The sequence below is a fragment of the Macrotis lagotis genome, chromosome 1 (assembly GCF_037893015.1).
Source record: "Macrotis lagotis isolate mMagLag1 chromosome 1, bilby.v1.9.chrom.fasta, whole genome shotgun sequence".
Classification (NCBI taxonomy): domain Eukaryota; kingdom Metazoa; phylum Chordata; class Mammalia; order Peramelemorphia; family Peramelidae; genus Macrotis; species Macrotis lagotis.
The window spans coordinates 371,092,180-371,117,911 of NC_133658.1; the positions used below are offsets into that span (position 1 = coordinate 371,092,180).

At 36.5% G+C, this 25,732-nt stretch overlaps 1 long non-coding RNA gene and 1 pseudogene across 1 annotated transcript in view; one reads left to right on the plus strand and one right to left on the minus strand.

Moving 5' to 3' along the window:
- Positions 1 to 25,356, minus strand: part of LOC141506006 (uncharacterized) — a 134,323-nt gene extending 108,967 nt beyond the window's left edge. Inside the window, exons 1-3 of the long non-coding RNA XR_012473751.1 lie at positions 24,684 to 25,356; positions 19,202 to 19,364; positions 18,959 to 19,113 (exon numbers count right to left, since the gene is read on the minus strand). This is a non-coding gene — a long non-coding RNA (uncharacterized LOC141506006). The remainder of the gene's footprint in view (positions 1 to 18,958; positions 19,114 to 19,201; positions 19,365 to 24,683) is intronic.
- Positions 22,734 to 23,949, plus strand: LOC141518033 (ATP synthase F(1) complex catalytic subunit beta, mitochondrial-like; annotated as a pseudogene).
- Positions 25,357 to 25,732: the final 376 nt, after the last annotated feature.

The following is a 25,732-nucleotide window of genomic DNA, read 5'->3' on the forward strand; positions in this document are numbered from 1 at the left end:
AACTCTGGCTTGACTCAGCATGGTTTCTAGTTTGCCTTTGATAAGGACTTGTACAAGCCATGTTTCCCCAGGAGGGTGTTAAACGAATAATTTCCTTTAATTGTCATCACAACTTATTCCCATTCCCCCCATCATAGTGGGAATTAAATGACAACAAAGTGAAAAAGTCCCTAAAGTTGAATGTGGAGTCAGAGAGGTCTTTGTAAGCAATTAGATGGAGGGGATGTCTTGGGCATGAATCTGAATTCACCATTTACAAACTGGGTAGTTTCATCTCTCTGAGTTTCAGTTCTCTCAACTATTAAATGAGTGGGGTGGACTAGATGAGACATTTGTTACTTTTTGTTTTAGCTGTTTGCTGATTAAGCACATGGACCTCAGAATAATATTTTTAAATACACAAAATAAATGACATAGGATTGCAAGGGAAATCAATTATATTGAAATCATTACCAAAACATTAAAAGAAAGAAAGAAAAAACAAATTCATGGTCCCCAAGCTGTGAATGCTTGAACTTACTGTGGGTCAGACTCTGGGTTAAACACTGAGCTTGTGAAGAACAACAAAAATCAGGAAGCATGCATTCTGATCTTAGATAAGCTTTACATTTACTACACAGTGGAAAAGGTGCTGAATTGGGGATCAAAGGATATGGGTTTGATTTCAAGTTCTACCTGTGTGACTTTGAGTAAGTAAGGGGATCTCAGTTTCCTCAACTATAGATTAATGGCACTGGATTAGATCAATGGTGTTAAACTCAAAGGGTATAGACTGACTTGGAAAACCATAATTTCACATTATCTGTTATTTTGTATTTTTTATTTGGTTTGCTAAACATTTCCCAATTACATTGTAATCTGGTTCATCCTACTTGGGAGTCTGAAATAATGACCTATAAGTTTCCTTCCCCAAGTAAAGCTCTAATTGTCCCATCTCTAAATTCTGTCATCCTTGCTTCCCTATTAGTTCTAATTTTCTTAGGTAGAAGATATTTTGCCAATATCTCATTTCCTCAGCTATCACTCTTCATTTATCCAAAGGCTGAAGTGAATGAGGGGAGAATTTCTTATTAGTCAGGGATTATTCTGTACTAGATCCAAAATGAATCTCAGGTTATATCTACACACACCAAACATCTGGATGGAACAGAAAATCTGGCCCATAAATCCAAATATCCCCAAATATTTGGTTGTCTAGCATCATGTAGATCAAACATCCAGACCACTGACTGAATTTCTCAGTTTTCCATCCAGATGTTTGGCATCTGTAAACAAAGCATATACCTCCCTGAATGTAGGAGCCATTCAATACATAGATGTCTACTGCCCCTGGAAATACTCAAGCAATGCTAAGCCTGTCACTTCATGAATAAGAACTCTACTTTTTTTTAACCTCTTCATCTAGATAGTAGCATTTGGCATGATGAAGAGACTTTCTGATAGCCTTACAGTCAAACCCAGGACATGTTTTAACAAGAGCAGTAGTTAACAGAAACCCAGCCTGTTTATCATTCTCGTCCGGCATTAGCTGTAATCACATCATATTTTTGTTTATATCACAAATAACAAAAACCATGCATATTTTAACTTCATCTTTGAGATTAAAGTAAATACATAATTCTGGCAAATTACTTGGAATTACGGGCTAGCAGCATCTGGTTCAGATATTCTGTAGTCAATTGTTGGCACCAGCCCTGATACATTTTTCATTTGAACCAAAATGTTCTCAGAAACATGTGTTTTTTGTCCAATTTGCATGTAATCAGTTTTAGAGAGTCCATAAAGCTTAAGTAGAGGTTTTCAAAAATTAGCCATATTACCTGAATAGTGCAAAGGTCTTCAACCCTCAAAAAAGTATCTTTGGCATAAAAAGCTGTTGGGGTTTGGTTTTCTGGACCCAGGATCTAGGACTGGAAGAGACCTCAGAAATCAACCTTTTTTGACAGAGACCAGAAAGTCAGAGAGAGAGAGAGAGAGAGAGAGAGAGAGAGAGAGAGAGAGAGAGAGAGAGAGAGAGAGAATAAGATGCCTAGGGTCAAAACAGGTAACTTTCCCTTAGACAATTAAATCCTAGTAATTCTAAGGTGTGAACAGCCAGGACCCTGAGTCCCCAGAGACCCAATGTCCATCCACTACATCACGCTCAGGTACTCTGGCTATGTTCTACTCCCTCTTCTCTTAGCTCTGAAATTCCATACCTCTCTTTTATGTCAAGTCCAATATAGCTTCCCTAGCATTTTTCCCCTTCTTCCACATCAAGAGTACCCAATTACTTTCATAAATACTTGTTTTAAAAATATCACAGTGGTTTCCTGCTGCTTCAAATTCTGAAGGGCTATGCAGGATTTCTGAGTTCTTATAAATCTTTCAAACAGTTCATATTTTATCAACAAAGTGTGCATTTTTGTAAGCCCTGAGGAAAACTCCTCACTGAGACCATTTTTTTCAATTAAATGACCTTTCTTTTTAAAAGAGCAAAAGAAGGCATTTTAGCCATTTAAAAAATAATTTGAGATAGTCACTTTGAGTCCATTCATTTTGTCTCAACCACCTACAAGAGCAGTCTTTGGGGTTAAAAGAAAATTCAGGAGGGATGGTGGATTCAAAAAACAGGCTGGCAGAGGTAAGGCAGGGTTATACACTGGATTATTGTGTTTTCTGCATTTTTTTTCTTAATTTAATTCCAGGAAAGTCTTGGCTTTAGATAAAACTGAAAGGGGCTCCTAACTCCAAGCCTGGACCAGTTCATCAGATCATCAATACTTTTGTGCCATCTCATGGGGAAATATTGTGAGGGTGACAAATGGGATTAGGTTCAGCATTGTCCCTGGCTGAGGTCCAGTTTCTCAGTTTAACTCTGTGTCAGCTCTTATAAGGTTGCCTGAACTGTTTCTGCAAGGCTGTGGTTACAACTGCTCAAGGGCCTAAAGAAAGAACTAATCTTAGGGATCCCCGCCAAAGTGGCAAAATTAATGCAATCCAAAAACATTTGTTGATGAAAGAGTCTGCTCCAGGTAAGCCAGAATGCAACTGAGTATTCAATCATAAACCTTTATTAGAATGCTAGGATTGAGCTGCAGTTGAAGAGAGGAGGATGGGGGAGGAGGTAGGTGGGTCTTTGAGACACCTAGTTCAGTCCTCTTTTTTGACAGATGAGGAAACTGAGATCCAGGAAGAAGAGTTTTCTTCAATATCACAAAGTTAACAAATGGAGCAGAATTACAATCTACATAGTAGAGTATCCCGAGCTTGTGTTGGTCTAATCAATCATAGTCATACGCACTATAAATTGTCTCTAACATAGAAATGTCATTTTGGTCTTCAATAATGAAGGACAAGAAACCAGGTAGTCTGGCCAAATTCAGTCTTCTTTCTACTACAACTAGTTCAGACAACCACCCCTTTCCTAAAAGAATTTACAATCTAGCTTAAGTCACAAAGGCAGACTGGCTGGGTTATCACAGATGTTGGCATTCACTTTCAAACGTCATTCTAGGAAAAGGGTCTTCAATCTAAGATCCACTGATGCTTTTCCTCATTATAGGAAGATTTCAAGAGTTCACAAACTCTTGATGTTAAAAAAATGCATTTTTATTTTTACTAACCTCCAACTGAAATTTAGTATCTCCTTGAAGTATTTAAAAACATTATTCCAAGAAGGGGTCTATTGGCTTCTCCAGCTTGATAACAGGGTGCATGACACAAATAGATACTCCTGTTCTAAGATTTAATGTTTTGGTTAACTGCAATAGCTTGGGGAAGTCCTTGTTCTCAAACCTACAATTTATATGATGGATTAGAGAATTATATCCAGAACAGACCCTATTGAATCCAACTCATAGACTCACTGAGTCCAACTCCTTAATTTTACAGATGAGGAAATCCAGTAAAAGAGATTTGCCAAAGGTTGCAGAGCCTCTAGGTATCTGATATAGGATTCAACTCAGGTCTTCTGATGCCAACTCCAAAGTGACATTCATTGTACCATGCTGTCTCTTAAGAATAAATATCACAAGTGTAAACAAAGGTTCCACGGATTTTAGTCCTTTGGACCTCAACTGTAGAGCAAATGAGCAACTTTCTGGAGCAGGGACTTTGAAGTGGGTCCTTGACCCCTCCCACAGAATTATGGGAAAAGTCTTTTTTATTAGCATCTTACCCTTTTTTCAGTCATTTCCATGGCAAGTTGTACCTTAGTTAAGGATCTCAACTCTTTTTTCAACCAAGCTACTGTAATTATCTTCTAACTGATCTTTCTGAATCCTAATATCTTCCTTTTTCAGTCCACCCTTCCTACTACCAAACAAGTACCATTGTGGTTGTTCTTCAGTTGTGTACAATTCTTTGTGACCCATTTGTGAGTTTCTTGGAAAAGATATTGGAGTATTTCACCATTTCCTTCTCCAGTTCATTTGACATGAGAAACTGAGGTAAAGAGGGTTAAATGACTCCCAGGGTCATGCAACTAGGAAGTACCTACTGCTCTTTATGTATCATACAACTGTTCTTCCCATATAATTATCCATTCCACATCATGAGGGTTAGGAATGTAGCACCTCCATAATCTGGAAAATTCTTACAAAAATTTTTGGCCCTCCCTTCATATCAAAGAAGAAGCAAATCAGTTGGAGAAACAAAAGAGACAGGAGCTTAAATAACAATGTACAGGCTGCAAAATCATCAAGTATGGGATTGTGATGGACACTATGTCCATTTTCTGAGGATCAGCCTAGCAAATTTGGAGAAGCTCACCTTGAGAATGGTTATATGATGAATGTTTTGGCAGCTCTAAGGTTAGAGAAGAGCTGCGATCTGTCTTGGCAGAGGGAGCCCCGCACCACTGAATTCACAGCCCTTTGGAATTATGAAATAACAAGACAGCACATGAATAAGTCCCCAACATAGGGAACAAACAGGAAGGGGGATGGGGTTCAGAGCAGGGAGAGGTCATTTTGGCTATAGAATTTGGAAAGGGCTTCAAGTGAGAAGAGGGACTTTATTTTTTTTTTAGTTTATTTTTTTTTTTTTTTGCAAAGCAATGGGGTTAAGTGGCTTGCCCAAGGCCACCGGCTAGGTAATTATTAAGTGTCTGAGGCCAAATTTGAATTCAGGTACTCCTGACTCCAGGGCCAGTGCTCTATCCACTGTGCCACCTAGCCACCCCAGAGAAGAGGGACTTTAAAAATAGGATTCAAAGAGGAAAAGCTATATTATATAAAATAAACTAAAAAAAAAGTAGGGAGATAAATATGTATCATTTACTGGAGAAAAGGTAAACGAGTATTTGGCTAGGATGGTGGGAAGAAGAGTTTTGGAGAAATAATAATAACTACCATTTACATGACACTTTAAGATATACAAAATATTTTACAAATATTTTCTCATTTAATTCTCCCCAAAACCCTGGGAAGAAACTATAATTATTATTCTCATTTTATGTAGAGAGAAACTGAGGTACAGTGTGGCCAAATGACTTGCCCAAGATCACAAATCTAACAAGTGTCTGAGTCAGAATTTGAACTTAGTTCTCCCTGTCTCCAGGTTCCTATCCCTGGGTATTACCACCCAGGTAGTAGACTGGAGGAATCTCAGGATTTAGAATTACAAGGGACCTTAAAACATTAGGAATCTTGAGAAATTAGAAAGAGTGAAGAACTTGGAGAGCTACCATGCAGCTCAGGTCTCTTATCCTATTATCCCCCAAAAACCTAACTCTAAATCTATGGTCCTATTACCTTGCTAAATTCTCATTTTACAGATTAGGCAAATGAAGTCCAAAGAGATAAAGTAACTTATTCAAACATGCAAATCACACAGTAGCAGAACCAGGATTAAACTCTCATGCCCTGCCTATCAAGGCGGCGAAGCTCAAAATTAAAGTTGGAAAGATAATTTGCCTCCCCCAAAAGGGATTTTGGAGTAGAGATTATGAAATCTACCTTTTCCCTCACAGTGGAAAGCTGGGAGAATGCTATGAATAGAATGCTGCACACTTTGCTACCATATGTCTCCAAAAATAAGACCTAGCATGATTTTTTTTTCAGGATGCTCATAATATAAGCCCAACAACAAAAATAAGCCCCAATTAAGATCATTAGCCAGACACATTTAGCACATCCATTGCAACACATGTATTGAATTATCATAATATTACTATATAAATAATATTATTGACATTAATACTTAAAATAAATGATAATATAAATTATGAATAAGAATAAATAAATACCCAAGCAGGTGCCTTTGGAGAAAAGGTAAAGTCTTTAAACAGAATAACATGTATACCTGATAATGTCTGAATGAAAAGAATGCCCCATCTCTAGTTGTCACTAAGGAAAAGAAAGATAAGATTGAATGTGTTTCAGGCATTTATGTTCTTGAAACCAAAAACGCCTGGTGCACCCAAGCTGTTAAAGGAAGTGGGTCGATTTAATGCTGCCACTTGTTTTGCAAGGTGGCCAAAGAGGTCTGCTAGTCTGGGATTCAGTCAGCACTCACAGCACTAAGGACATGAAAAATTTCCTTGCAGAGAGAAGAATAGATTAAGTGATTCCTGTGTAAGGACTGCCTATCTACAAATATCCCCTGAAAATAAGCCCTAATGCATCTTTTGGAACAAAAATTAATATAATTCAGTTTTATTGGGGGGTAAATAGGTAGTCAAAGTTGTTGGATTATATATTTTGACTTAAATTATTTTCTTTACCCTATGGGAGGCTCAGTCTGGTAGAAGCTGAGAATGATGGTATATTAAGACAAAGAGTATTCAAAAGAAAAAATTAAGATAGATTCAGATGATTGCAAGAATACTTGAAGACAGTCTAAGGATCTACTACCTAATCTTTATATGAAATAAAGTCATTGGAAGTGCTGGTTTGTTTATTTTAAACAGAGAAAAACATTATTCATTTCATGCTTTAGGAAAATTAGTCTAGCAGGGTGTCTAAGATGGACCACAGACAGTGGAGATGAGAATCCAGAAGAATAGGTAGAAGATAAGAAAGGTAATAATGTCCTAGATTTAAAGATGGAAAAGGCTATTAAGTTCAATCTCTGAAGTGTTGAAAGGTTAGGTTATTGGTCTAAGTTCCCACAGGTATCATGTGACAGTCAGAAGTTAGAAGATACCATATGCAGCAAGCACAAAATTAAAGCGTATCAGATGCAAACTGATTCTATTCTAATAGAAAGCAAAAGATGGGTAACCAGGGGCAGCTAGGTAGCACAGGAGATAGAGCACCAGTCCTGGAGTAGGAGGACCTGACTTCAAATCTGACCTCAAACACTTAATAATTGCCTAGCTATATGACCTTGGACAAAATCACTTAACCCCATTGCCTTAAATAAATAAAAAAAAATTTTAAATAAAATCATGGGTTACCACTGTGAAACTTTTTCCAAATCAGAGTCAAACCACAGACTTGTTAAAGAAAACAATAAAAGATCAAAATCAATTCTGAATTAAAAGAAAGGGTAAAATTGATCTTTAAAGTATTAACATAAAAGACCTATCTATTCAAACATATTGTTAAAAAAAAAAAAAGGAAGCAACCAAAATGCCCACCAATGGAAAAAGGGCTAAATAAACTGTAGTTGATGAGAAAAGAGTTACTATTTGTCCTTAAATCTCAAAAGAGAATCATGGCATCAGAGAAGTGATGCCATGACATGCAATTGAATTGGATTTAAATGAGGGTGACAAAGTCACCAGCCTCATTTTCTCTTCCAGAGCCATCTGGGTCCAATGTCCAGATGTGGATCAAGATGATTGGAGAAGGCTTTGGATGTAGTGGGAGACTTTGACCTTTTAAAGTCTTTAACAGGTCTCAGTTTGACTGAGGCAATGCCATTCAATGATTGAGACTCTAGGACTACCTGAACTATCCCTCATATTGCCATAATCTGATGGGCAGAGAATGATCAAAATTATAGTAAAATATAGAAAGAGTTTTTATGAAATGATGTAGAGTAAGGGGAAAACACTATTTACATTATTACCATATAGAAAGAAAAACTTCTAGGAATGGACAAAGAAATAATGAACATTTAGCAAGACTCAATGAAAAGCTATGATATTTTTATATGTGGAATTTCATTTATTTAAATTTAAATAATTGCAAATAAAATGTGATTGTATCAGAAAAAAATAAGGTTATATTATAGTTGTTGACTTATTTGTTTTTAACTGAAGAAGGAAGTGAAGAATATGGTTATGGCACTAGGTAGTTTTGTCCATTTTTTAAAAGGACCATGTCATCATATTTATGATATGAATTGTACATGGATATTATAATGAGGGGATGTTGTATAAAGACATCCCTCTCATTCCCTTTTCTAGAATCATTTAACCCCTTGACCTGATCTAATAGGAAATAGAATTTCTGGTGATATCTGGATGTTATAGAAATCCTTGGCCTTATGGATATGGTTCCTTTTTGTATCAGGGCACTCCAACAACACCAAGCAAAATGCCAGTATATGATTTTTCTGGCAACAAATTGGTGATAACATGGTATTTCCAAGTCTCTCAATGGACTAATTGTCAGTATGCCTTTCCTCTCAAGTCTGCAACCATGCTGCCCTTGGAACTCAAAGAGTTTGGTTCTCCAGAAGCTGTCTGATAGGTCATGGGAATAACCACTGTATCACTAGTCAAAATCATTTATGGTCAGAACTATGACAGTGTCTGATCATCTGATCATCAAACCTCTGACTTTAATTCTTGATTAATGAAAATATTCTTGGCAAATGTGAACAATATAGGACTCTTTTGAGCCCCTGTAATTGGAATGAGTATACTTTAAATCCTTTAACAAGGATACACTGGAGGGAAAGTCTGATGCCAGCAACCATGGTAATTCCAGCTCCAGTATCATCTATTAAAGTTGTTGCGATTAAAAACAAGATCATAGCTAAATTTTGGGATCAACCTGGGGATCCGCCATAAGTTGAGCCACTGCCTGTCTCAACCCCTCCCTTTTGGTAGGGCTGCTAGGTGAATGTCCCACCAGGTTGCAATGTTTACTTTGAAAAAATTAGTGTTCAAAGCAGACCTGAATCGCTGGATGATCCAACTAGGAATAATGGAATAATACCTGAGTTCTACTTTGTTGGTTTTCAGAGTCAGGGCAGGGATTAAGAGAAACAGGAGAGAGAGAGAGAGAGAGAGAGAGAGAGAGAGAGAGAGAAACAGACAGAGAGAGAAAAACAGACAGAGAGAGAAACAGAGACAGACAGAGAGACACAGAGACAGAGACAAAGACAAACAAAGAGAGACACAGAGACAGAGAAACAAAGACAGAGAGAGACAGAGAGAGAGAGAGAGAGAGAGAGCAAAAATGATCAGGAACACAGAGAGAGCAAAGGAGAGAGGATGTGGAAAGTCTTAAATGAATGGATGCTGAGTAAAATGAGCAGAATCAAAACACTGTACATGTAACACTATGTGATGATCAACCATGATAGACCTAGCTCTTCTTAACAATACAGTGATCCAAGATGATTCCAAAAATCTTGTGATGGAAAATGCCATCCATATTCAGAGAAAGAATTATGGAGTCTGAATGCAGATAAAAGCATACTATTTTTCACTTTTGTTGTTATTGGGGTTTTTTTCCTTTCTTGTGGTTTTTCCCTTTTGTTCTGATTCTTCTTCCTCACTACATGAGTAATATGGAAATATATTTAACATGATTGTACATGTATAATCTATATCAGATTGCTTACTGTCTTGGAGAGGGGAGAGGGGAAAAGGGAAAGAAGAGAAGGAGAAAAATTTGGAACTCAATATCTTACAAAATGAATATTGAAAACTATTTTTACATATAATCAGGAAAAAATACTGTTTAGAAAAAAAGAAGAAAAGATGTCACCTGATGACTGCTTGAAAGAAATGGGAATGTTTAACCCATAGAAGGAAAGACTTGGGGATTTGATAATCACCTTTAATTATTTGAAGGATTGGCATGTGAAAAAAAGATAAAATTTGTTCTTTCTGGCCCTAAAAGAAACAAGTAGGAAGAAAAAGGAAGAAGTTGAAAAGAAGTAAATTTCAATTCAAAAACCAATTTGCTAAAAATGTAAGTACATAGGCCATCCCATGAGGAAACAGATTCCCCAAACTGGAAGTTTTTAGACAGAACTTGGCTCCTTGTTGATAATATTGTAGATAAAATATACCTGTGCTCCCAATATAACTGCAACCTCAAAGGACTATGTGACCTCTGAAATGCCTTTCTATTTTAAAATTATCAGATTCTAAAATGGAGCAACATCAGATACAATTTTCTGAGGTACATAGTCATGCCTAAATATCCAAATGATACAAATTTGAATATTATTTCCAATGATTAAAACTTGAACCACAAAATTGGAAGTTTAGAAGAAAATTAGATTAGACCAACACCTCACACCCTATACCAAGATAAGATCAAAATGGATACAGTATTTAGACATAAAAAACAACATTATAAGAAAAACAAGAAGACCAAGGAGTAGTTTACCTGTCAGATCTATGGAAAGGGAAGCAGTTTATGACTAAGGAAGAGATGGAGAACATCACTAAAAACAAATGATGATCTTGATTCCATTAAATTAAAAGGCTTTTGTACAGACAAAACCACTATAACCAAAATCAAAAGAAATGTAGCAAACTAGGAAACAATCTTTACAACTAGTATTTCTGACAAAGGACTCATTTCTAAACATACAAAGAACTGAGTCAATTATTTTTTAAAAAGCCATTCCCCAATTGACATATGGTCAATGGATATGCAAAGGCAATTTACAGATGAGGAGATCAAAGCAATCTATAGTCATATGAAAAATTGCTCTAAATCATTACTTATTAGAGAAATGCAAATTAAAGCTTCTCTGAGGTACCACCTCACACCTCTCAGACTGGGCAATATGACCAGAAAAGACAATGATCATTGTTGGAAGGGTTGTGGGAATTCTGGGACACTAATACATTGTTGGTGGAACTGTGAACTCATCCAACCTTTCTGGAGAACAGTCTGAAACTATGCCCTTGTGCATACCCTTTGATCCAGCAATACCACTACTGGGTCTATACCCTGAAGAGATGATGAAAAAGGGTAAAACCATCATTTGTACAAAAATATTCATAGCAGCCCTGTTTTTGGTGGCAAAGAATTGGAAATCAAGTAAATGTCCTTCAAATGGGGAATGACTTAGCAAACTGTGGTATATGTATGTCATAGAACACTATTGTTCTATTAGAAACCAGGAGGGATGGGAATTCAGGGACCCCTGGAGGGATTTGCATGAACTGATGCTGAGTGAGATGAGCAGAACCAGAAAAACACTGTACACCCTAACAGCAACATAGGGGTGATTATTAACCTTGATGGACTTGCTCATTCCATCAGTGCAACAATCAGGGACAATTTGGGGCTGTCTTCAATGGAGAATACCATCTGTATCCAGAGAAAGAACTGAGGAGTTTGAACAAAGACCAAGGATATAACCTTTAATTTAGAAAAAAAAAACTGATAACTTATTGTCTGATCTTGCTTTCTCTTTTGCTTTATGTTTCTTCCTTAAGGATATGATTTCTCTCTCATCACATTCATTTGGATCAATTTATACCATAGAAACAATGCAAAGACTGGCAAAATTGCCTTCTGTGAGGGTGGGGGGAGAGAAGTAAGATGGGGGGAATTGTAAAACTCAAAATAAATAAAATCTTTAAAAAATAAAAAATAAAAAATAAAAAAATAAAACTTGACCCACCCATCCTGTTGAGACTCTTGTCCATGTCCCTCCATAATCTACCACAAGGGGGAGGCCCTCCAACATGCTGGGACCGTCCCCAAATTCTCTTAATATCACAAAGCTACCAATGAAGCACCTAATCTGCACCTATTAACCCCCACTCTGGCCATATGACCAATCCATCTTCTTTTCTGGACATTCATTTTAGTAATAATATCCTTTATTTCATCTAAGTCCCTTATTTGTTCTATGTTGCAACCTTGCACCCAATATGTTCTCCAATGCTTTCCATGAAGGATTCATTTTTAATTCTTCAAAACCTTTGCATCTTATGACTCACAGATATATAACAATATTGTTTGAGAACTAGTTTTAAAAAAAAGATGAACCTTTTCTTCTGAAAGAAGTATGGGTCATTCAGGGTGCCTTCCAGTTTCCTGGAGGTAATCCAACCTGCTCTCCTTTTGTTTAATTCTTGGACCAACTCATTATTTGTATTGGTTGTCCAAGATAAATTTACTATTAGACAAGCTCCTTAGGCCACTCACAGACATGCAGTCAAGAAATATCATGAGTTTCCATTGGCCTTAGGTGAGCAGCTTCTTGTAAAGCAGACAGACATTTTATTTATTACAAGATAATAGGCCACTTTGAAATACCACTGTCTCCCACCAAAAAAAAAAAAAAATTCTCTCTCTACCTCCTCCAAACCCCTCCCAGTGGTCTGGCATCATGGAAATGTGCCTGGCCCACTATACAGAGCTAATTTGAGGTAACAGGGATTTGGCCCATGGAAAAAATGTAGAGAATGAAATAATGGAATCATGTCATCATCTCTGTCCCACCATTTCTTTAGCTCACTGTGTGCTGTCAGTCAACCTAATACTATCCTATCCAGGACAGAGAAGAAGAGGACTATTTAGGATGTGAGCAGTACATTGCTTCCCAAGATTAGTCTTCACTCAGAAAAAGGCTAATGACAATAAGTCTCAATTTCCTCATCTGAAAAATGAGAGACTTGGACTAGATGACCTCAAAGGTCTCTTCCAACTAGATATAATCATAAGACAGTCTAGCAATGTGGAACTGGGTCTGATTTCACAAGATCTCAGGTTCAAGATTTTCTCAAAGAGAATACACAGAAAATTAAGAGGGAAAGCTCTAAAAACTAGCACCATGTTATTCAAAGTATGGTCTTAGGTGAAGTATAATAGAAACATTAAGGAAAGCATTCTTCCTGTCTACTGACTCCTGCTCTACTGTCTTCAAACATGCCTATGTCTCACCCATCCTTAAAAATTCTTCAAAAGACCCTATTATTCCCTCAAACTCTCATTCTAGATTGTTTTTTTCTTTCTCAAACTCTGTTTACACTCCATCTCTACTGATTTTCATTCCTTGACCCTTTGCCATCCAATTTCTAACTTCATCACTCATTTGAAACTTTTCTTTCCAAAATCAAATCTAGTCTCTTTTCAGATCTCATTCTTAATATCTGCCATATTTGACACTGCTAACTATCCTCTTTTTCTCTTTTCTCTGGGTTCCCAAAATTCTCCTTCTGTATGTCTAACCACTCCTCAGAATCTTTTGCTTACTTATTCATACCAAGCCCTTTTTCTGTGAGTGTTATTTATAGATCTTTTCTATACACTTGTGTCTTCCTCAGTTATACTGTCTCTTGATAACCTCATCAACTTCCATGAATTCAAATATCATCTCAATGCAGGTGACTAACATATATATACATATATCTATATATATATACATATATATATATACACATATATTCATCTGTGTATTATATAGATTTATACATATATATATATTTGGTCTATGTTACAGTGTATGACATATAATTATACACATGTGAATAACAATAACCAACATTTGTATGGTGCCTACTATGTGCTAAGTGCTTTAAAATTATTATTTCATTATTTCCTCATTGCACTGAGAGGTAATTGTTATTGCTATCTTCATTTTGCAGATGAGGAAATTGGAGCAAGTAGAGGTTAACTGACTTGCCCAAGGTCACAAAGCTTGTACATGTGTGACACTAGATTTGAACTCAGATCTTCCTGACTCCAAATCCTAAACTCTTACCACCATGCCACCTATCAGCTCCAAATGATATGTACAGATCACTAGATGGATAGATATGGATATATGTGTAGATTATACATAAATATATGTGTGTTAGATATTTCAAACTGGATACCCCAGAGATATCTCAAAATTAAACATATCCAAAACTAAACTCATATTTTACCCCAAAACCCACCCCTTTTCCAAACTTCCCTATTTTTATTGAAATCATAACCATTCTCATAGTCTCCCAGGTTTATAATTCTTGCATTATCCTGAATATCTCACTCTTCCAAGCCTTAAATATCCAATTAGTTGCCAAATCTTGCTATTTCTACCTCTATAGCATCCCTCCAAGCCAATCCCTTCTCTCCACTCACCTTAGTTCAGATTATCATCACCTTTTGCCTAGATTATTGCAAAACTCCTCATTGATATCCCTGCCCCTATACTTTCATCAATCTAGTCTGTTCTAGTGCACAAGGTTGTTTTGAAGCTCAAATTAAATAACATAAAGTGCTTTGCAAACCTTAAAGCTCATTATAAATGTTAGTTATTAGAGCAGATTTGACCTACATAATCAACCCCAGTGACTTTCTATTGCTTCTAGGATAAAATTTAAATTTCTCAGTTTAGCTTTTAAATCCATTCACAACTTGGTCCCAAATCCATCATTCTAGGTGGACACTCTTTCTCCTCTCAAATTTTGCCAAATTAGTCTTCTTTCCAGTCCCCACGCATGTCATGCCATCTTCCATTTCCATGCCTTTGCCAAAGTTACTCACATGTGAGGAATATTTGTATTTATGCTACTTACATTGAATAGAGTGTTGAGCCTGGACTCAGAAAAAGTATCAGCCTCAGATACTTAATAGCTATGTGAACTTAGGCAAGTCATTTAACCCTGGCATGCCTCAGTTTCTTTAATTGTAAAATGGAAATATTAATAGCATCTACTTCAGTTGTTGTAGGAATCAAAAGTTAATATTTTCACAATAGTGAAATGTTTATTCCCTTCTCTTACTCATTTTATATATTTATATACATATATATATATATATTTTTTAAATGTGAATTTATTGTCTCCCCCATTTGAATTCAAGTCCTTTATGAGTCAGGATGGTTTCATTCTTTGAACTAAATTTCCAGCACTTAGCATGGTGCCTAGCATACAGTAGCCCATAGTAGTTGATTTGATGTTTGAGGGAAAAAACAACCACCTACTCTTCTCTGTATACACTGATCACTGGAATTATTGCTCTATAGAAGGGAATGACTTTCCCTTAAATAAAGTATAGAGTGTCAGAGGTAGAAGTCCTCCAAGCATCAAACAAAGAATATCAAAGCCAGAATGGAACTTGGATTACAGAATGAAGAAAATCAGAGTTGGACTATAGATCATAGAACTAAGGTCTGATAGAAATAAAATGAGTCTTTTTAAAAAAAAAAAGTAATATTTCATACCAGAACAGACCTTCTGCTCCTGTATTTGTGAACTCAATGATGTAGATATTTTCTCCAACAATACATATCACAATCTAATTAGTTATACCTTCCATGTGTATGGGGTGTTCAGGGAGGACTAAGAACTCCTGTTCGAATACTTGTTGAGCCCTTTTCAGGGGCTGCTCATCCAACCCTTAATGTTCACCTATCACCCAACTCTCATCTGAGTCTCCAAAAAATTGTAGCATGTACAGTGGCCATACCCCAGTAAAACCCTCTAAAGTTAAATCAGGTTGCATGCCACTTACAGGCTTCAAATTCATCAATGAGTTAGGAGTAAGTCTATCCCAAGCAAGTGAAGATTATTCCCATTGAAAAGAGCAGATGAGATCAATTTATTCCAATGGCCATGAAGCAGAGCTTGGTTAAACAATGAAGATGTCAAGGTCATCCACTGCATCCTGGGCCATCAACAGTCGTTTTAGCAATTGTCTTGCCATTGGACTTTGATGACTCAGGTGGAAAGAGTGAAATTGATGACTTTGCATAACTCTTCCTATTACATCCAATTCATACATAAGTCAGCACATCACCCATGATGTCATTGGTCCTCTTGAAAAAATGAAAGCAGTACAACAACTGAAATGTTGAGGATCTTCCAGTTTTCCCAATATTTCAAGTTTGTCAATGGATCCCATGGATTGGTCATCCCTTACTCTCTCCATATTATCAATTCATCTTCTTAGCTCAGACATTTCTTTGTTCACATCCTTCATACAACTCAAATCTCATGATTTTCTATTGATGATGTGATACAGCTTCAAATTCTTCAGAGACTGTAATATGGTTGCATTCAAATTCTTGTAATATTTTTGCATAACTTAAAGCCATATAATGGTAAAAGGTTTTGTTATTGTTTAGCCATTTTGAGTCATGACTTCATGACCCTATCTGGGGCTTTCTTGGCAAAGATATTGAAGTGGTTTGCCATTTCCTTTTCCAGAAATGAGGAAACTGAGGTAAACAGGATTAAGTGACTTGTCCAGGGTCATACAGAAGGTCCATTTGAATTTAGGAAACACAAATTTTCCTGATTCCAAGCCTAGCACTCTATCATCCCCCCCCCCCCCCATGTCACCTAACTTCTCCTCACTGAAAGGATATTGGTATTAAGAAGATAGACCTTTGTTTCAAAACTTGGAATTATTATCCTAGCACACAGACTATTAAAAAAAATCATACTTTAAAACACTGAACAAAATTATGTTTCTTCTTTTGAGTAAAAAGAATTTTGATTTACAAAATATGTTAAAGTCACAACAATCATAGAGTTTAAAAAACACTTGCTCACATCAACCTAATGGGGTAAGAAGTCCAGGTGTTATCACTTCCTGTAAAGGAGTGTATGGATGGGAGAGATTACAGAATACATTCTGTAGAAACTGGGAGCTAATTAGAAATGGGATAGAGGAGAGGGAGGAGCCAGTGATGAATCCAAGGTTTGGGGTCTGAGTGACAGAGATAAGAGATAAAAAGGATTTGTGGGCTGAACTGAAAGATCTGTACAGTCTAGCTCAAATATTCATCTGAGATCACTGGTAAAGTTAGAGACAGCAGTTTCTTTAGATTAATGGGGGTGGAAACCAGATCAAGAGGGGTTAAGGAATGAGTCAGCAGAGAAAAGTAGCTTGAAGGAATTTTAGGTTAGAAGGAAGGGTGGGTGGGTGGGTGTGTTTGTTGATGGGTGTGTGGGTGAAGGTTAAAGACTTTGTCACTAGAAGGTTACTATGGGTGTCAGCTGAATCTAGTCTTTTGAGGGGGTCAGAGAAAGCAATACAAAACCACTTTTGAATCAATTTTAAAGACAAAAGGAATTTTGAGGAAGGGTAGGGAGGGAGTGGAGAAAAGGAAGTGGAGCAGGAAGGAGTCAAAGGCAGAATAGTAAAAACCTAGTATTTGTAAGCATAAAGAAGCTAGTAGAGATGGAGAGCCTGAAATTACAAGAGACATGTAAAAAAGAACAAGATTACCCTACTTACATCATGAATTGCATAAGTATTTGGTCTCATTTATACTCTGCTCCTACCCAACAGTACAGTATTGTGCATAGAGCTGACACTAGGAAGACCTGCATGATTCGATGCAAGTAAACAGAATTTCTATAACAATAATAATATGGGAAAGACTAACAATTTCGAAAGACAAGACAAATGCAATGCTTAATTATAATTCTAGAGGACTTATAATGAAACATGCTAGTAGTCATTTCCTGAGAGAGGTGATGGACCCTTTAAGGTGCAGATTGAGGTCTATTTTTTGGACATAATCAATGAGAGAATATATTAAGCATGAACTTTGCTTATCTGTTTTTAAAAATTGTACTTTTCTTTTTTTTAATGGTGGAAAGGAAATGAGACAGAAAATAAATTTTAATTTTAAAAAATTTAATTTAATTAAAAAACAAAATAATATTCATATCCAGTTTTATACACCATAAATGCTTTATCTTTGTAAAAAAAATTTACTGATGTATTATTCAAGAGCCTCATGAACCATACAAAAATAAACCTGTGAAAAAATATCTTTTCAGAAATACGTACATGAAAAAATGCTTTCTACTATATTACAGGAATTGATGTTTATAAAAAAAAGACAGAAAGGGGATTTAGACCTGGAGAGGATCTCAGAAATCAACTAGTTCTGCTCCACATTTTATAGCAGAGGAAAACCGAAAGGACAGAGATGGGAAAAAACTTATCCAAGGAGAAGAGTAAAGATTCAAACTTAGATCCTCTGACCAAAGCTATACCGAAGGAGCACAGAAGGTTTTGACCTGGGCAGTAGTAGCATTTCCATTATTTCAACAATTGTTATTTCTGAGGTCAACACCTAGTTAACAGGAATGATTAGACAGAACAGGCTACTGCATCCCAGATGCCCTTTCCCCAGCAGTATCAAGTGGCCTTGCTGTCTGCCCCACAAAAAAAAACAAACAAAAAAAAAAAAAACCTGAATTTATCTTAAAAGTTGCTCTGAGGATAGTTTTATCCTGCATACTATGCACTCCTCCACCTCAACCCCCACCCCACCCCACCAAAAACAAAAAGGAGGCATTCTAACTCTGCCTCTGACACCTATAATTAGAACCTTCTAATAGCAAAAAAAAAAATCTCTCTATCCCACATCCACACACCTTCCAGGAAAATGAATCTCAAAACAATGTGGAACACAGAGCTATTGCAATAAAGCAAAAGAAGCAAAAAATTCCATAAGACTTGCAACTCATAAAATATGCTACCAGTCCCCTAAGAGATGTGACCCCATTCTAGAAAGCAATGAAACCATTCTGTGCTCACCTAGGCTCTGAAGATCTCCTAGGGGCTGGCCATGGTGAGACTGAGTCTCTCTGAACTCTAATAGTATTCATAGTCTATATCTCAGTATCTAGTATGGGGCCATATGTTTTCTCTCCAATTTTCTAGTCATTTCTCAATTATCTTCTATCCAAACAGAAAGAAGTGACTCTCTCTCCTATGCTGTCATTTTCTCCAAAGCATCCAACACAAGTCTGGATACTTAGCAAGAATTTAAGAGATTAATTCTGACAAAATTCACCTACATGTTTCTAACATAGAAAACATGAAAATGCATGTTTCCTTAAAAATTCATAAACAGATGTGTCACTAACCTAGATGCTCTGTGTTTCCTTTAGAAAATCTTTTCCTTGGGTCTCTCTTCTTGCTTTTTTTTCTCTTTTTGTTTGTTTTTCTTTCCTTTCTTTCTCAGTGATTCTTTCTTCCTCACATCTGCCACCTTTCTCTTCTTGTCTTTTCCTGCTTTTACCTATCACAAACAAAAAAACAAAAGAAAAAACTGTAACCCTTCTTCATGTCTTTTTTAACTTATTTTTAAATTCTATCTCCCTTATTACCTTCTCTTAAGGTCTTTCTCTTATCCAGTTATGTGTCAGAGGGGAGACTTTAAATTCCTATCTATTGGCAGTGTAGCAATGGGAATTCACTTAGCTTCTCTGAATCTCAGTTACAACATCTGTAAAATAGGTACAATACTTGCATTCCCTTCTTCACAGGGACCTGAAAACAGAATGCAGAAGTGAAAAAATACCATAGGGATAAGTCACTCCAATCTTCTCATTTTACAAATAGGCCAAAAACAGATGTGGGGTAGGAGTGGAGGGAAGATATGAAGGACAAGTTATGGAAGGTTACAGAGTAAGTTAATATAAGAATAAGAACATAAACCAGAGCTCCTAGCCCCCAACTCAAAATACAATGTCTTAGAAATGTAAAGTCAATCTCATAAGACAGGGTGGCTAAGTGGCATAGTGGATAAAGTACCGGCCTTGGAGTCAGGAGTACCTGGGTTCAAATCCGAGCTCAGACACTTAATAATTACCTAGCTGTGTGGCCTTGGGCAAGCCACTTAACCCCATTTGCCTTGCAAAAAAACAAAACAAAACAATCTCATAAGACAAGTTCAAATCAAGACTATACAGTGGCATTTTTTAACATCAGGGAAGTGTGACATTAATTATCTGTGTCTAATTCTAAAGATAGTTTAAATCATTTAAATCATTTTAAATGGTGCAATAAAAAGAGAGTTGATCATGAAGTCAAAGGAACTGAGTTATAATACAGTTCTACCACTTGCTATCTGTGTGACCTAGGATAGATCCTATCCCTTGTTAGATTTGAGATGTCTAATCTGTAAAATGAAAAGGCTGCTAGGTGGCACAGTGGATAGAGCACTGACCCTGGAGTCAGGAGTACCTGATTTCAAATCTGGCCTCAGACACTTAGTAATTGCCTAGCTGTGTGGCCTTGGGCAAGCCACAACCCCATTGCTTTGCAAAAAAAAATAATAATCCTAAAAAAAGGCTGGATTAAATAGCTTTAAGGTCTTTTCTAGCTTTACAATCATGAACCTGCTACTAAAAATTATTTTATATTTAATAAAAACAATACTTCCTCTGCTTCATACATATTTTCTTGTGTTTATAAATAGTTTTGTTATAAACTTAAACAACTTTAGAGGGAAAAAGAATTTAGAAAACATAAATATGTCTGTAGATCAACATGATCTGCTCCACGTAATTTTAAATTAACATATAAATAGATTTTGAAACATTTCCCCTTCCAGCTCCATCTTATACCCCTTAAGTACAATGGTTTTCAAATTAACTGAACAAAATAAAATAATTACACTTAGTAATTGATACAATAAATCTTACAACTTTTTTAATCTTAAAAAAAACTTTTACTATGCAACATTTCTTCCTTTATTGAGATAACTCATTTTATATCATTTAACATTGAGTTGACAAGATTTCAACAAATATTCTTAAATTTTCATTATGAAATCACACTTATTAAATTGGATATCAAGCATATTTTAATGAGTATTTCATTTTCCCCCTAATTTTATTTTTTCATTTTTCTTTATGTAAATCAAGAACTATTTTATTTTTTATTAGTCTAACACAGTATATTTCATGTAGTAGGTATTTAGCAAAAATTTGTTGACCTCATAAATCCTCAACTTTTCTATATATGACTAGCTAGATACAGCAGGAAGAGCTAGAAAGAGAAATCCCATTCAGAGTAACCTCAGACAGTATAAAATACCTGGGAGTCTATTTGCCAAGGCAGAGTCAGAAACTTTTTGAAAACAATTATAAAACACTTCTCACACAATTAAATCAGATTTAAATAACTGAGCAAACATCAACTGCTCATGGATAGGTAGAGCTAATATAATAAAAATGACAATTCTACCAAAAGTAAACTACTGTTTAGTGCCCTACTAATCAAAATTCCAAAAAATTACTTTGAGTTAGAAAAAGTTGTAAGTAAATACATATGGAGAAATAAAAACTCAAGAATTTCCAGGGATTTAATTTAAAAAAGTGCAATAGAAGGGGGCTTAGCCCTGCTCAATCTAAAATTATATTATAAAGCATCAGTCATCAAAACTGTCTGGTATTGGCTAAGAAATAGAGTGGTAGACCAGTGGAACAGACTAAGTGCAATAGCAAGAAACGATTATAGTAATCTGCTGTTTGATAAACCCAAAGAGTCCTGCTATTGGGATAAAAACTCTTTGATAAAAACTGCTTGGAAAATTGGAAGTTGGTATGGAAGAAACTTAGACCAACACCTCACACCCTATTCCAAGATAAGATCCAAATAGATACAGGATTTAGACATAAAAACAATACTATAAGCAAATTAGAACATCAGGGACTAGTTTACCTGTCAGATCTATGGAAAGGGAAGCAGTTTATTATGACTAAGGAAGAGATGGAGAACATCACTAAAAACAAACTAGATGATTTTGATTACATTAATTAAAAAACTTTTGCACAGATAAAACCACTGCAACCAAGAACAAAAGAAATGTAGTAAACTGGGAAACAATCTTTACAACTAATGTTTTTGACAAAGGACTCATTTCTAAAATATACAGAGAACTGAGTCATATTTTTTAAAAAAGCCATTCCCCAGTTGACAAATGGTCAAAGGATATGCAAAGGCAATTTATAGATGAGATCAAAGCAATCCATGATCGTATGAAAAATTGTTCTGAATCATTACTTATTAGAGAAATGCAAATTAAAGCTTCTCCAAGGTATCACCTCACACCTCTCAGACTGGCCAATATGACCAGAAAGGATAATGATCATTGTTGGAAGGTTGTGGGAAATCTGGGACACTATTACATTGTTGGTGGAGCTGTGAACTCATCCAACCTTTCCGGAGAGAAATTTGAAACTATGTCCAAAAAATGTGCATACCCTTTGATCCAGCAATACCACTACTGGGTCTATACCCTGAAGAGATGATGAAAAAGGGTAAAAACATCACTTGTACAAAAATATTCATAGCAGCCCTGTTTGTGGTGGCAAAGAATTGGAAATCAAGTAAATGTCCTTCAATTGGGGAATGGCTTAGCAGCTGTGGTATTTGTATGTCATGGAACACTATTGTTCTATTAGAAACCAGGAGGGGTGGGAATTCAGGAAAGCCTGGAGGGATTTGCATGAACTGATGCTGAGTGAGATGAGCAGAACCAGAAAAACACTGTACACCCTAACAGCAACATAGGGGTGATTATTAACCTTGATGGACTTGCTCATTCCATCAGTGCAACAATCAGGGACAATTTGGGGCAATCTGCAATGGAGAATACCATCTGTATCCAGATAAAGAACCATGGAGTTTGAACAAAGTTCAAGGACTATTCCCTTTAATTTAGAAAAAAAAACTGCTATCTTATTGTCTGATCTTGTTACCTCTTATACTTTATGTTTCTTCCTTAAGGATATGATTTCTTTCTCATCACACTCCATTTGGATCAAAGTACAACATGGAAACAATGTAAAGACTGACGAATTGCTTTTGGGGGGCGGGGCACAGTCTGGACTGTTCCTGAAGGGCTGGTGAGAGGGCAGAAGGTCTTGGATTCTGGTGCTCCTATCAAAATCCCTGTGGGGCCTGAGACACTAGGAAGAATTATGTTTTTGATTGGAGAGCCCATTGATGAATGGGGTCCAATCAAAACCAAACAATTTGCTGCTATTCATGCTGAGGCTCCTGAGTTTATAGAGATGAGTGTGGAGCAAGAAATCCTGGTTACTGGCATCCAAGTTGTTGATCCTTTGGCCCCATATACAAGGGTGGCAAAATTGGTCTGTTTGGTGGTGCTGGTGTGGGAAAGAATGTATTGATTATGGAGTTGATCAACAATGTTGCTAAGGCCCGTGGTGGTTATTCTATGTTTGCTAGTGTTGGTGAACGAACCCAGGAAGGCAATGACTTGTATCATGAGATGATTGAGTCTGGTGTCATTGATCTGAAGGATACCACTTCCAAGGTAGCATTGGTATATGGTCAGATGAATGAACTACCCGGTGCTTGGGCCCAGGTAGCTATGACTGGCCTCACTGTTGCTGAATACTTCAGAGACCAAGAGGGTCAAGATGTATTGCTTTTCATTGATAATATCTTCCAATTCACTCAGGCTGGCTCAGAGGTGTCTGCTTTGCTGCTCAGAATCCCCTCTGCTGTGAGTTACCAGCCTTCCTTGGCCACTGATATGGGTACCATGCAGGAAAGAATTAGCACAACCAAGAAGGGTTCTATCACTTCTGTGCAAGCCATCTATGTGCCTGCTGATGACTTGACTGACCCTGCTCCTGCCACTACCTTCCCCCACTTGGATGCTACCACTGTGCTGTCTCGGGCTATTGCTGAACTGGGCATTTACCCTGCAGTGGATTCTTTGGATTCCACCTCTCAGATCATGGACCCCCAACACTGTTGGCAATGATCACTATGATGTTGCCCGAGGCGTGCAAAAGATTCTACAGGATTATAAGTCCCTCTAGCACATCATTGCTATCCTTGGTATGGATGAGTCATCAGAAGAAAAGTATCTTGGGTCCAGAAAATCCAACACTTCTTGTCTCAGCCATTCCAGGTTGCTGAGGTATTCACAGGACATATGGGGAAGTTGGTACCCCTGAAAGAAACCATTAAGGGATTCCAACAGATCTTGGCAGGTCAGTATGACCATCTCCCTGAACAGGCCTTCTACATGGCAGGACCCATTGAAGAAGCAGTGACAAAAGCTGAAAAACTGGCTGAAGAGCACTCATGAGGAGTCACACCTTCTTCTGCCACACATCCTAAAATTTCAGTTGTCTGAACAAACTACACAAGAACTTTCATTGGAAAAGTTGTGTACTCTGAAGAATACTTAAACCTTTGAATAAAATGTACCTCTCACAAAAAAAAAATTTTTTCAAAAAAAATTTGTTGAGCTTTTTAACTGTAATTACATTCATTTAAATCTATAAGGGAATCAGTCCCCTATGTCATTTCTTCTTTTTTGATTTTTTAATTTCATTTTTATTCTGAATTTAAAGATCAAAAAATAACATTTCTATGTACACAAAAGAATATAAAGAGGATTACAAATGAAACTATAAATCTCCCCATCATACAATTTGTTTTAAAAATAAAATACATAATAATTCCACACATTAATTTCAAAACTGTCCTGCTTATCTATGCTTTCATTAGAATGTCTTTTAGGTTTCTAAGTTTAAGTTTCAATGACTATCTTTTTATTTTTAATATCACTATTGCTACAGCTCTCTCTATTAAAAACAAAAGGAAAAAAGTGTGACAAATAATCAAGATAAATTAAGATAACACTATACAGTAGTCATGTCCAAAAATATAAGTCTATTGCTGCACCATCAACTCTCTGTCAGTAGGTAGAAAACATGATTTCTGATATGATTGGTCATTGCATTTATCAAAGTTCTTTCTTACAAAAGGGTTTTTCTTAATAGTCTTTATATAAATTGTTCTCTGATTTCTACTTACTGTTCTCTGCATCACCTCAGACTACCGGGGATTCTTGAAATCATTTTTTTTTGTCATAGGAATACTCTGTTGTAACTTCCAGGGCAGAGCCAACATGATGGCTTGAAGCTTTCATACTCCTGGAGCTTTTCCCTATACAATATTAAATGAAGCCACTTCAGAGACATTAAAGCTAAGATCCCACCGAAAAAAAAGACAAGATTGAAACGTTTTCAACTGAAGACATCATGGAGGCTATAAGCCACAGTGCAGTCCAGTTCTGGCAGCTAGACAAATCATAGGCCCAGGCTGCAAGATAGCAAGCCAGCAGGGAGGGTTCCAACTCTAAAGTCTGAACTCTGGGAACACTGGGGCACAGATAGGGCTGGGTTGGGAACAAATCACTACATAGGCAGAGCCTGGACATAAAGGAGGAAACAAACCTCTGCACAGGCAACAGGTAGGCCAGGGATAAGCTAGGGATAAGACCCCAGCCCCAGAACAAAAGTTTGGGTCGATACTCACTATACCTCAGGAGTAGAGTTCACAATCAAAACTGAGTGTAAAAAAAAAAAACTAAAAGAATACAAACCACAGAAAGATACTATATAAAGAAGATAAAAATTCTACCTCAAAGAAGAAAGCAGTGAAAAATTTCCTACACAGAAAGTCTCAAAGGAGTCTATGAATTGCACTCAAATCCAAAACCTCATAGAAGAGCTTAAAAAAAAATTAAAAACCAAAGGAGAGGAAGAAGAAAATGGAAAAATGAAATGAGAGCCATGCAGAAAAATTATGAAAAATTGAGTAAAGAAATCAACTACTTTAAAAATAAAAATAACCAACTGGAAAAAGAATATAAATCATCAAAAAATAAAATTGACCAACTGAAAATGAATGCAACTCATCTAAAACCAATTAGAAAGGGAATGCAACTCAGCAAAAAGTAAAATTAACCAACTGGAAGTCAAACAACTGGAAAAAGAATGCAACTCATCTAAAACTCAAATCAACCCATTGGAAAGGGAATGCAACTCAGCAAAAAAATAAAATTAACCAACTGGAAAAGA